The sequence below is a fragment of the Pristis pectinata genome, chromosome 8 (genome assembly GCF_009764475.1).
Source record: "Pristis pectinata isolate sPriPec2 chromosome 8, sPriPec2.1.pri, whole genome shotgun sequence".
Taxonomy (NCBI): domain Eukaryota; kingdom Metazoa; phylum Chordata; class Chondrichthyes; order Rhinopristiformes; family Pristidae; genus Pristis; species Pristis pectinata.
In genome coordinates this window covers 5,054,864-5,067,962 of record NC_067412.1, presented here as the reverse complement: position 1 = coordinate 5,067,962, position 13,099 = coordinate 5,054,864, and the positions used below count along the sequence as shown (strand labels likewise).

Below are 13,099 nucleotides of genomic sequence, written 5' to 3'. Positions count from 1 at the left end.
ATCAACACTTTCAAAGTACCTCATTGGCTGTGAAGTGCTTTGGGATGTCTTGAGACAGAAGTGAAAGGTGCTATAGAAATGCATGTTCTTATTTTGGGATGTGCATTAGCCTTCACATTGGTGTGCAAAGGTCTGCTGAATGATCTGCGGCTAACACCAAACTTTCCCTCGTCTATTGGAAACGGGACAGCCAATTCCCTTTGTATAAGTTGCAAGTGGGTTGGTCCCAGAGGAGCTCTTGCCCCCAACACACGTAAGAAGATAAGAAATAGGAGCAGGAGGAGGCCATCTGGCCCGTCGAGCCTGCTCCGCCATTCAATGAGATCATGGCTGATCAGATCGTGCAGTCAGATCCACCTACTTGCTTTTTCTGCATAACCCTTAATTCCCCTACTATGCAAAAATCGATCTAACTGTGTCTTAAACATATTTAATAAGGTAGCCTCTACTGCTTCCCTGGGCAGAGAATTCCACAGATTCACTACTCTCTGGGAAAAGCAGTTTCTCCTCATCTCCGTCCTAAATCTATTCCCCTGAATCTTGAGGCCATGTCCCCTAGTTCTAGTCTTACCTACTAGTGGAAACAACATTCCTGACTCTATCTTATCTATCCCTTTCATAATTTTATATGTTTCTGTAAGATCCCCTCTCATTCTTCAGAATTCCAGCAGGTATAGTCCCAGGCGACTCAATCTCTCCTCATAGACTAACCCCCTCATCTCCGGAACCAACCTGGTGAACCTCCTCTGCACCGGCTCCAAAGCCAGTACATCTTTCCTCAAGTAAGGAGACCAGAACTGCACACATTACTCCAGGTGTGGCCTCACCAGTATCCTGTACAGTTGCAGCATAACCTCCCTGCTCTTAAATTCAATCCCTCTAGCAATGAAGGCCAACATTGCATTTGCCTTCTTGATAACCTGTTGCACCTGCAAACCAACCTTTTGTGATCCATGCACAAGCACTCCCAACTCCCTCTGCACAACAGCATGCTGCAATCTTTCACCATTTAAATAATAATCTGATCTTCTATTTTTCCTTCCAAAGTGGATGACCTCGCATTTACCAACGTTGAACTCCATCTGCCAGACCCTTGCCCACTCACTTAACCCATCTATATCTCTCTGCAGACTCTCCGCATCCTCTGCACAATTTGCTTTTCCACTCAATTTAGTGTCATCAGCAAACTTAGATACGCTACACTCGGCCCCCTCTTCCAAATCATTAATGTATATCGTGAACAGTTGTGGGCCCAGCACCGACCCCTGCGGCACCCCGCTCACCACTGATTGCCAACCAGAGAAACACCCATTTATCTCAAATCTCTGCCTTCTATTGGTTAACCAATCCTCTATCCACGCTAATACATTACCCCCAACTCCATGCATCCTTATCTTATGGATAGATCTTTTATGCGGCACCTCATCGAACGCCTTCTGGAAATCCAAGTATACAACATCCACCTGTTCCCCTCTATCCACTGCGCTCATTATATCCTCAAAGAACTCCAGTAAGTTTGTCAAACAGGACCTGCCCTTCCTGAATCCATGCCGCATCTGTCTGATGGAACCACTTCTATCCAGATGTCTCGCTATTTCTTCCTTAATGATAGCTTCAAACATTTTCCCAACTACAGACGTTAAGCTAACTGGCCTATAGTTACCTGTCTTTTGCCTACATCCTTTTTTAAAGATGATGTGACGTTCGCTGTCTTCCAATCCGACGGGACCTGCCCAGAGTCCAGAGAGTTTTGGTAAATTATCACAAATGCGTCTACTATAACATGCGCCATTTCTTTCAGTACCCTGGGATGCATCCCATCAGCACCAGAGGACTTGTCTACCTTTAGGCCCACTAGTTTTCTCATCACTACCTCTTTAGTGACAGCGATTGTACAAGTTCCTCATCTCCCATGGCATCCATAACATCTCTCCTTGGCATGTTAGACATGTCCTCCACCGTGAGGACTGACACGAAACAATCATATAGGATATACATCAAAAATATAATATCACAAAACAGAATATAGATCAGTTCAGTTACAGATATGGGCAGAGAAATGGGAGATGGAGAACTGTGCAATTGTGAGGTGTTGCACTTTGGGAGGTCAAATGTAAGGGGAAAGTATACAGTTAATGGCAGGACCCTTAGCAGCATTGATGTACAGAGGGATCTTGGGGTCCAAGTCCATAGCTTGCTGAAAGTGGCCACACAAGTAGGCAAGGTGGTAAAGAAGGCGTATGGTATACTTGCCTTCATTGGTTGGGCCTTTGAGTATAAGAGTCAGGAAGTCATGTTGCAGCTGTATAAAACTCTGGTTAGGCCGTATTTGGAGAACTGTGTGCAATTCTGCTTGCCCCATTACAGGAAGGGTGTGGAGGCTTTGGAGAGGGTGCAGAAGAGGTTCACCAGGATGCTGCCTGGATTAGAGGGTATGAGCTATAAGGAGAGGTTGGACAAACTTGGGTTGTTTTCTCTGGAGTGTCAGAGACTGAGGGGAGACCTGACAGAAGGTTATAAAATTATGAGAGGCATAGATAGGGTAGATAGTCAGAGGCCTTTTCTGAGGTAGAAATGTCAAGTACTAGAGGACATTCCTTTAAGATGAGAAGGGAAAAGTTTAAGGGAGATGTGCAGTGCAGGTTTTTTTACACAGAGAGTGGTGGGTGCCTGGAACGGGCTGCCAGGGGTGGTGTTGGAAGCAGATATGATAGTGGCTTTTAAGAGACTGTTAGATTGACACGTGAACATGCAGGGAATGGAGGGACGTGGATCATGTACAGGGAGGAGAGATTTAGTTTAATTCGGCATCAAGTTCGGCACAGACATTGTCAAAGCCAAAGTCAAAGTCGAATTTACTGTCATATGCACAAGTCCATGTGTGCACAGGTGCAATGAAAAACTTACTTGCAGCAGCATCACAGGCACATAGCATCAGATAAGCAGCATTCACAAGAAAAACATAAATTAAACATATACACAATTTTTACAAGATAGAACACAATTAGAACAAAAAAACAGTCCATTTTAGTGCAAAGTCGTCACAGTGTTGCTATACTGAGGTAGTGATTAGGGTTGTGCCGGTTTGTTCAAGAACTGAATGGTTGAAGGGAAGTAGCTGTTCTTGAACCTGGTGGTGTGGGACTTCAGGCTTCTGTACCTCCTGCCTGATGGTGGCTGTGAGAAGATGGCATGGCCTGGATGGTGGGGATCTTTGATGATGGATGTTGCCTTCTTGAGGCAGCGGCTCCTGTAGATACTCCCGATGGTGGGGAGGGATGTGCCCGTGAGGTATTGGGCCGTGGTGTGGGCCAAAGGTCCTGTTCCTGTGCTGTGTTCTATGTTCTATAAACGGAATGCGTATTGGGTGACGGATTGCCTCTGTTCGGTCCGTAGAGGTGATCCTGAGCTTCCAGTGACCTAGCACTTTAATTCTCCTAAAGTCTTCCAAAGAAGACCAGCATAAGTTTGTGGAACATTACCTCCTCTTCTGCCATCCAGCCAAATTTACCTTTGGAATCTTCCCCGCCGTCTCTCAGCAGGAACCACCATTGTCATTCAGCCTCCGCTGGTCTCACAAATCATCCTTTTCGTTCCCTCCGTCCCTCCCCTCCCTGTCTCTTTGATTTCTGATTTCTCCTGGTTCTGTTGATCAATCATCAACCCAAAACATTAACCATGTGTGTCTCTCTCTCCTCTGATGCTTGCTGGCCTGCTGAGTACGTCCAGCACTCTCCGGTTTTATTTTGGTATCTCAGAGGAAGGGGAGAGGGATGGAAAGAAATGGCATCAGTGTTGGACGAGGATGGGTGGGGATGAGGCAGGAACCAGATGGGCAGAATGATCTGGGCTGGAAATCCAATTGAAAAACAAAACAACCGCAAGCACTTACACACACAGTTCAAAGGCAGCGCTTCTGGTAAAGGACTGATAAGTCTCAGAAATGACGGGAATTTGACATGATTGGGTTTTGGCAGCATTCCCTTGGGAGAATCCTGTGGCCGGAACTATCCTGGAATTTCGGGAGTGTGAGCTGTTGCCTGGAAGGGAATGAACGGGTGAGAAGTTTGACGAGGTCTTACGGATCACTGACTGCTTCTGGGTTTGATGATCTCACCGCCACGATGGTAAACAGAATGCTACTCAATGTTCCTGTAATGAATCATTCCTGACAGCACTGGGACACTGTGAACCTGAGAAAGATACTCACAAGGCTGCACACCTTGTTAAAATACATCCTCACCTTCTTTATATTGATCTTCTGTTCTTCTGCTCTATGTGGCTCAGTGCTTATTATGGTTCAGTGCTGGACCCTAAAGATCAGTGAAAGAAGGACTTAGATTTCTACAGGTATGGTCCACCCTTCCAGAGTCAACATTGAATTCAACCATTTCAGAAAATCAGCCATTCCAGTTTTAAACCTCATCCTGTGGCACACACACACAAAGTATGTGGACCCCAATGTAAAGACCTGACTTTAATTTCTTACAACAATGTGAAATACTACATCCGGTGCTCAGGAGATGGTTTCCTTTGCACTGGGGGAACCGGGCACAGATCGGGTGACTGCTTGACGGACCTTCAGTCTGCAGGAGTGGCCCTGAACCTACTTTAATTCTCCACCTTTACTCACGTTCTGGGTTTCCTGTCCTTGACTTCCTCCACTGTTCCAACGAAGCCTAACACAAGCTGAAGGAACAATCAGATTTGATTAGATTAGTTTAGATGAGATTAGTTTATTGTCATATTCACCAGGATGCACTGAAATTCCTTGACTGCATGAAGTTCACAGAGTAAACAGTGCAATTAGTAATAATAAATATAATAGTAAGCACAGTGACAAGGTGAAAAACAACAGAATGGTGCAAACTGAGGTAGTGCAAACTGAGGTAGTGCAAACTGAGGTGGTGCAAACTGAGGTAGTGCAAACTGAGGTAGTGCAAACTGAGGTGGTGCAAACTGAGGTGGTGCAAACTGAGGTGGTGCAAACTGAGGTGGTGCAAACTGAGGTAGTGCAAACTGAGGTGGTGCAAACTGAGGTGGTGCAAACTGAGGTAGTGCAAACTGAGGTGGTGCAAAAAGAAATACTAAACTGACAATAACTCTCTGCAGGTTCTGTCGGTCCAGAGCAGAGCAGTTGCCGCACCAGGCTGAGATGCAACCCGTCAGGAGAACTCCCTGCCCTTCTTTATGAAATTGGTTTAATGTCCCTCTATCAGTACTGCAGTGGGCATGTCAGTTCAGGTCTTTCAGGTTGATTGTGTCAACTTTGAGATTAATTTAACTGGGCCTCTTTGGCTAAAGCAATCGAAAGTCGAAATGCAATGACGTCAGACAATTGGGACACTGGCAGTCTGCAGTGTCCATCAGCCACATCCTGCCCAGATATTCAACTGACATTTTCTCATCTCCCTTCCCAGGTGCCTGCTACAGATTATCCCCATTCCAGCAACAGGAGGCTGCATTTAGAAAGAACCGTTAATATTCCAATAATGCAAATAAACTTGGCTCCAAGCTGAATAGGAGGCTGAGTTTGGTCTAAGGGTAAGAACATAGAACATAGAACAGTACAGGAACAGGCCCTTCAGCCCACAAAGTCTGTGCTACCGAAGATGCCAAATGAAACTAATCCCTCCTGCCTGCACATGATCCAACTCTGTCTACACTTCTCGCTGCCTCGGTAAAGCAGCCAACATAATCAAAGACCCCACCCACCCCGGGCATTCTCTCTTCTCCCCCCTCCCATCAGGCAGAAGATACAAAAGCCTGAAAGCACATACTACCAGGCTCAAGGACAGCTTTTATCCCACTGTTATAAGTCTATTGAACGGCCCCCTAGTACGATAATATGGACTCTTGACCTCACTATTTACCTCGTTTAGGCCTTGCACCTTATTGTCTGCCTGCACTGCACTTTCTCTGTAAATGTAACACTTTATTCTGCATTCTGTATTGTTTTCCCTTGTACTACCTCAATGCACTGATGTGATGAAATGACCTGTGTGGACAGTATGCAAAACAACTTCCTCAACGTACCTTGGTACATGTGCCAATAATAAAGCAATTTACCAATCTTTGGAGCTACAGTTGTCCAGCCAAGTAGAGAGTACTCCATCACACTTCTGACGTGTTTTATAAATGGTGAAAGGCTTTGGAATGTCACGAGCGAGTCACTCACCTCAGCCTCTACCCTGATCTTGTACCCATGAGATTTATTTGTCCCGGGAATAGACTCCTGTGTAGACTTCCCTCCACTGCGATAAACATCCTGCCAGCGAAAGAGGCTCTCAGCATCTACACTGTTAATCCCTCTATATTACAATGTACTCAATATCATCAAGCCGCTAGTCTCCTTGTCCTCAATGTTCTTTCGTAAGAAAAAGTATAGTCTAAAAATAACCAGGAACAACAGAGCGGAAAAGACAAAGAGTCATCGGATTCTGTAAGGATAGCACTTGGGAGTCATCAAGCGATACAGCATGGAAACAGGTCCAATGACCCATGGAGTTTGTGTTGACTGTCAACCACTGATCCTACACTAATCCCCTTTCATTCTCCCCACGTTGCCATCAACTCCCCCCAGATTCTACCACTGACCCACACACTAGAAGCAGTTTATAGTGGCCAATTCATCTACCAACCTGCACATTTTTGGGATGAGGGACAAAACCGAAGCATCCAGAGGAAACCCACGTGGTCACAGGGAGAACAGGGCAGCATCCAAGGTCAGGATTGGTAAGATAACATTTCTTTATTAGTCACATGTACATCGAAACACACAGTGAACATCTTTTGCGTCGAGTGTTCTGGGGGCAGCCCGCAAGTGTCGCCACGCTTCATAGCAGGCCCACAACTTCCTAACCCGTACGTCTTTGGAATGTGGGAGGAAACTGGAGGACCCGGAGGAAACCCACGCAGACACGGGGAGAACGTACAAACTCCTTACAGACAGCGGCTGGAATCGAACCCGGGTCGCTGGCGCTGTAATAGCGTTACACTAACCGCTGCACTCACTGGAGCTGTGAGGCAGCAGCTCTACCTGCCGCACCACTCTGCTGCCCGTGGACAGGCACAGTAGTGTAGCGGTTAGCATAACGCTTTACAGCGCCAGAGACCCAGGTTCGATTCCGGCCGCTGTCTGTAAGGAGTTTGTACATTCTCTCCGTGTCTGCGTGGGTTTCCTCCGGGGTGCTCCGGTTTCCTCCCACGTTCCAAAGACGTACGGGTTAGGAAGTTGTGGGCATGCGATGTTGGCGCCGGAAGCGTGGCGACACTTGCAGGCTGCCCCCAGAACACTCTGCACAAAAGATTCATTTAACTGTGTGTTTCAATATACATGTGACTAATAAAGATATCTTATCTTACCTAATCTTATCACTGAGTGTGGAGCAGTTGTAGATTCAGTAGTGAAATAACTGGCCTGATTTTCAACCTAAATGCTTGGCTATTGAGGAACAACTTTACACCCTGACTCCAAAATTCCTACACCACAGATTTGTCAAAGTGAGTTCAGAGGGGATATCACTGCAAAGTGCAGTTTTGCAGCAGGTAGTTCTGCTCCCTCAAGGCTCCAGGGACCGAGACTCACCCTGACTTTGGGTGCTGTCTGTGTGAAGTTTGCACACCCTTCTTGTCCCTTCGGCCCAACTCGTCCCTGCCAACCAAGTTGCCTACCTGAGCTAGTCCTTCTTGCCTGCACTTGGCCCATATCCCTCTAAACCCTTTCCATCCGATCTGTCCAAATTCCTTTGAAACATTACAACTGTACCCGCCCCTACCACTTCCTCTGGCAGCTCGTTCCATATACCCACCACCCTGTGTGTGAAAGACTTGCCCCTCACATCCCCTTTAAATTTTTCCCCTCAAACCTATGCCTTCTAGTTTTAGACTCCCCTACCCTGGACTGAAGACTGTGATCGTTCACCTTATCTATGCTCCTCATGATTTTGTAAACCTCTATAAGGTCACCCCTCAGCCTCTTTCGTTCCAAGAACGTGAGTCCCAGCCTGTCCCATCTCTCCTTATAATTCAAGCCCTCCAGTCCTGGTGACATCTTCATGAACTTTTCCTGCACTTTTTCCAGTTTAATGACATCTTTCCTATAGTTAGGCAACCAAAATTGCACACAATATGACATAGGTACTGTATATTATCTCTTAATACTTAATGCATTTAAGGTAAGAGGGGGTTATATTTAAAGGAGATATCCAGGGCAAGTTTTTTTACACAGAGAGTGCCTGGAATGTGCTGTCAGGGGTGGCGGTGGAGGCAGATACAATAGAGGTGTTCAGAAGGCTCTTAGAGAGGCACATGAATGTGCAGGGAGTGGAGGGCTATGGACGTTGTGTAGGCAGAAGGGATTAGTCTAGTTTGACATTTAATCACTAGTTTAATTATTTCGGCACAACATTGTGGGCCGAAGGGCCCGTTCCTGTGCTGTACTGTTCTATATAGCTTAATAGGAAAAAGAAAAAGGTTTCCTGGTGGTCTAGTGGTTAGGATTCGGCGCTCTCACCGCTGCGGCCCAGGTTCGATTCCCGGCCAGGGAAGTGTGTTTGGGGCAGGCACAGTGGTGTAGCGGTTAGCGTAACGCTATCACAGCGCCAGCGACCCGGGTTCAATTCCCGCTGCTGTCTGTAAGGAGTTTGCACGTTCTCCCCGTGTCTGCGTGCGTTTCCTTCGGGTGCTCCCACATTCCAAAGATGTACGGGTTAGGAAGTTGTGGGCGTGCTATGTCGGCGCCGGAAGCGTGGCGGCACTTGCGGGCTGTCCCCCAGAACACTCTACGCAAAAGATGCATCTCACTGTGTGTTTCGATGTACATGTGACTAATAAAGAAATCATATAGAATCAAAGGGCAGTTGATGGGCCTGTGTGAGGTAGAATAAGTTGCAGGAGCTCATGGGGAAAAGGAGAGAGGGAAAGGCAGCAATGTGAAGGTATCCAAGGAGAGGCATGGACCTTATGGGCTGAACAGCTTCCTGCTGTGTCAGGACAAGCGTAAAAATCTTTCAGCAGATACCTTAGCTCTTGGTTCCTCAACTGTTTGATAATTGTTCACTGAAACTGCCAGAGATGTCAAGTCAGGAGAGAGATTGACAAGCGCTTCAAGGCACGGATGACACACACTGTGTGCATATTTCTGTCACAGTTTACAAAGCACTGCAAGGCATTGACATTATTGGAGCATTGCTTTGGTGCCCAGAGATGTAGAGGATTTATTGCCGATGCTGAGGCAAACTGTAAATCAGAGAAGCTTCTAATTCAGAGCAAAAAGTTCCACTGCAAAGCAAATAATGTCAACTAATTCAGGAAACGTGCTATTCCAATAGCAGAGGACACAGAGACTACAGCAACTTCACCGAGTAAAAGCAGGGTAATATCACCAGGAAAATGTAGTAAGTAAAGTCTGGTTACAGATAATCATGCGCACTGAATGAATCGCAGTCACTCAGAGGAGTGTGCTGTCCAGCTCGGCTGACGGGACATTTACCCAGTGAAAATCCAAAATAATTGCAGACGTTGGAAATCTGAAATAAAAATAGAAAATGCTGGAACCAAGTTAACGGTTTTACTTTGCACCCAGTTACCCAGTTGCCTGCACTCTCAGCCAGTTGAGGTACAAAGTGAGGTAAGTGTGATGTCCTCTGGAGAGACAGGCAACTTTGGACATTTGGTTTCCAGTGTGGTCCACCCAATGCTGTTGTCACTTCATGCATTCCAAAAATGACAGAGTCCCTTTATTTTGTGTCCTGCTCCTCCAGTTCACTCCCTGTGTGAGTGTGTGCGAGTGTGTGTGTGTGCATGTGTGTCTGTGTATCAGTGTGTGTGTGTGTGTGTGTGTGTGTGTGTGTGAAACTAGGCAGTGACCCACAAATCTAAATGTACTGTAACAAATGAAGATGTTGGGAATGTGCCAGGTCGAAGGCAGTGGCCCAGAAGCATCCTCTTGTTGGAAGTGAGGCACTGGCTGATGTTCACCTTTCCCTGATTTTCCCTCTCACCGTCCTACAGAGGGTTTTCCACCCACAATGGCAGCTGCCAGGTGTCTGAACTGCAGGGACTGGGATGAAGACTCCGAGTGCAGGCGACCTGTGATATCCCTGCCTCTGCAGCACTCCCTCATACCACCCCTCCCACAGTGCAGAGCTCCCTCATACCACCCCTCTCACAGTGCAGAGCTCCCTCATACCACCCCTCCCACAATGTGACACTCCCTCATACTGCCTCTCCCACAGTGTGACCCTCCCTCAGCACCGCCCCTTTTTAATATATATATATAAACATTTATTAACTAAAAGCTCTACAAAAGACAACCAGCGTCAAAACACTACAACTAATACAGAAGAAAGTAAGCAGCTACATAACTACAGCAAATTAATGTGAACTAAACACCCGTGAAACACACACACACAACACAGCAGAGAAAAACACCGCTAAACGCACCGCACAGCACTTCACAGAAGAACCGCATTTGCACCGTCCACGACACACGCGATCCCCTGAGGGGCCCACCGAACGCGGAACTCAACCAGGGCACCCACGGAGACCACGTGCTCCCTCTCCAAGGACACCCGCGCGCGGACGTAAGCATAGAAGACGGGCAGGCAGGCCGACTGGCTGGAACTCTCGGCATCAGTACCGACCCTTTTTTTGTTGCAAAACGTTTATTCACTAAAAGCACTACAAAAAACACCCAACATCAAATACAGCACATCTAATACAGAAAGAAACTAGGCAAAACTAATACCCGCGCAAAACTACACCCCCACCGCAACACTCAATACTTTATATCAAAATCACGTTGGTGCCATCCACAACACACGCGATCCCCTGAGGGGCCCACCCAGCGCGGAACTCGGCCAGGGCGCCCATGGAGACTGCGTGCTCCCTCTCCGAGGACACCCTCGTGTGGACGTAAGCACGGAAGATGGCAGGCAGGCCGACCGGCCTGAACTCTCGGCATCAGTACCACCCGTCCCACAGTGTGACCCTCCCTCATACTACCCCTCCCACAGTGTGACCCTCCCTCAGCACCGCCCCTCCCACAGTGTGGAGCTCCCTCAGTACTGCCCCCTCACAGTGCGGATCTCCCTCAGTACTGTCCCTCCCACAGTGTGGATCTCCCTCAGCACCGCCCCTCCCACAGTGCAGAGCTCCCTCAGTACAGGTAATCTCAGCTCTCAGAGTGTCTGACCAGAGTGTTTACTCAGCTCGATGTAATGGGTGGTTCTTTCACCGCATGTGTCATCAGCCCAGAAATGACTGACCGATGCTCCACACGTCCCCCCATGCACCTCCATCTCCATCTGCCTGAAGTTACCTCAGCAACATCTGTATTGAAAATTGGACCACTTATAATGAGAAAGATCAGGTCTACCTCAGTAAGTGAATGCGATGGGTGTCGCTAAGCTCTCTGGCTTAATAGAGCTTCAAGCCCTTTGTAACAGTTGTAAGTCATTTAAAAATGCGCTCTACCTCAGGATTTAATACTCCATAGGACCCTTGACGTACCAAACTCATCCAATGTGATGAACTCAGTGGAATAATGACGCAGGTAATTGACTCTGTAAAGGCAAACAGTAAAAGCACATTGTGGATGCACGGAATAGAATATCTCTCCTCTGTGGGAGGTAGAACTCATACTTTAAGTCACAAGTGATGGATGCATGAGTGAATTGTCCATCCTATTATAGAGAATAAACATTGCATTTCACTACACACCAGAGACCATTTGATTCCCAGTTCTTGTCTGCTTTTATAAAGAACTATATTTCAAAGCTAATTTTTTTCATTTCGCTTAATGGGGTTATTAAAAATGCAAAGGCCTCTTTAAATTCAGCTGCTATACCACATCACTCCTGTGGGCATGTCTCTTCCACAGTGGTTGCCAGCTGTTTAAAAATTCTTTAATAGGGAATTCTGTTCAATAATATCTTCCAAAGAAGCAGTGTCGTTTACAGGAGGGAAAGGTCCAAAGGCACCTCACAGGAGCATTAATCGGTCAAAACCTTGACAGCGATCCAGTGATTGAGACGTTAGGATAGGTGACCAAAAGTTTGGTGAAAGGGAAAGGTTGTATGGAGGGTTTTAAGGGATGAAAGGGAGAGATGGGGAGGTGGAGATGTTTAGGGAGGGAATTCCAGAGATTAGGACGCAGACTACTAAACGAACCTGATTTTTGGATCAAATTATCAATAGAAAGTGGTTCAGTGTTGGGAAAGGGAATGAGTGATAACTTTTACATTGAATTAAGCCAGATGATTCTAGGGGAGGAATTCCTTTGAGGTTTAATCATTCTACGATTCACAGATCAACTCTGCAAATCCTGGGGCGAGGTAGGGTAGGGTTTAACTCAAGGAACAACCCCCGTCTACCCCTTCTCTTTCAACACATTGGGGGTAAGCAGTTGACCATTTTCATCCCTTTCTGTGTTAATGTTCTGTCTCTGTACTTCTGTGCCTTAGAGGCTAAAGAAGAAATTTGGCATGTCCCCATTGACTCTCACCAATTTTTATTGATGCACCATAGAAAGCATCCTATCCGGATGCATCACGGCTTGGTACGGCAACTGCTCTGCCCAAGACCACAAGAAACTGCAGAGAGTTGTGGACACAGCTCAGCACATCACGGACACCAGCCTCCCCTCCATAGACTCTGTCTACACTTCTCGCTGCCTCGGTAAAGCAGCCAGCATAATCGAAGACCCCTCCCACCCCGGACATTCTCGGCCAGAAGATATAAAAGCCTGAAAGCACGTACCACCAGGTCCAAGGACAGCTTCTATCCCACTGTTAAAAGGCTATTGAACAGACCTCTTGTATGATAAAATGAATTCTTAACCTCACAATCTACCTCGTTATGGCCTTGCACTTTATTGTCTGCCTGCATTGCACTTTCTCTGTAGCTGTGACACTTTACTCTGCATTCTGTTACTGTTTTCCCTTGTACTGCCTCAATGTTGATGAAATGATCTGTATGGATGGTATGCAAAACAAAGTTTTTCACTGTACCTCGGTACATGTGACAATAATAAACCTATTTACCAATTTACAAAGGAATCCCATCTCTTCCCACTCACTAGCCCATTCACTTCCCC

The 13,099-nt window shown here is 46.8% G+C and overlaps 1 non-coding gene across 1 annotated transcript; it reads left to right on the top strand.

The window, feature by feature from the left end:
* Nucleotides 1-8,477: 8,477 nt before the first annotated feature.
* Nucleotides 8,478-8,549, top strand: trnae-cuc (transfer RNA glutamic acid (anticodon CUC)). Its single transcript has one exon. It is a non-coding gene; the product is annotated as a tRNA-Glu (tRNA).
* The last annotated feature ends 4,550 nt before the right edge of the window (nt 8,550-13,099 follow it).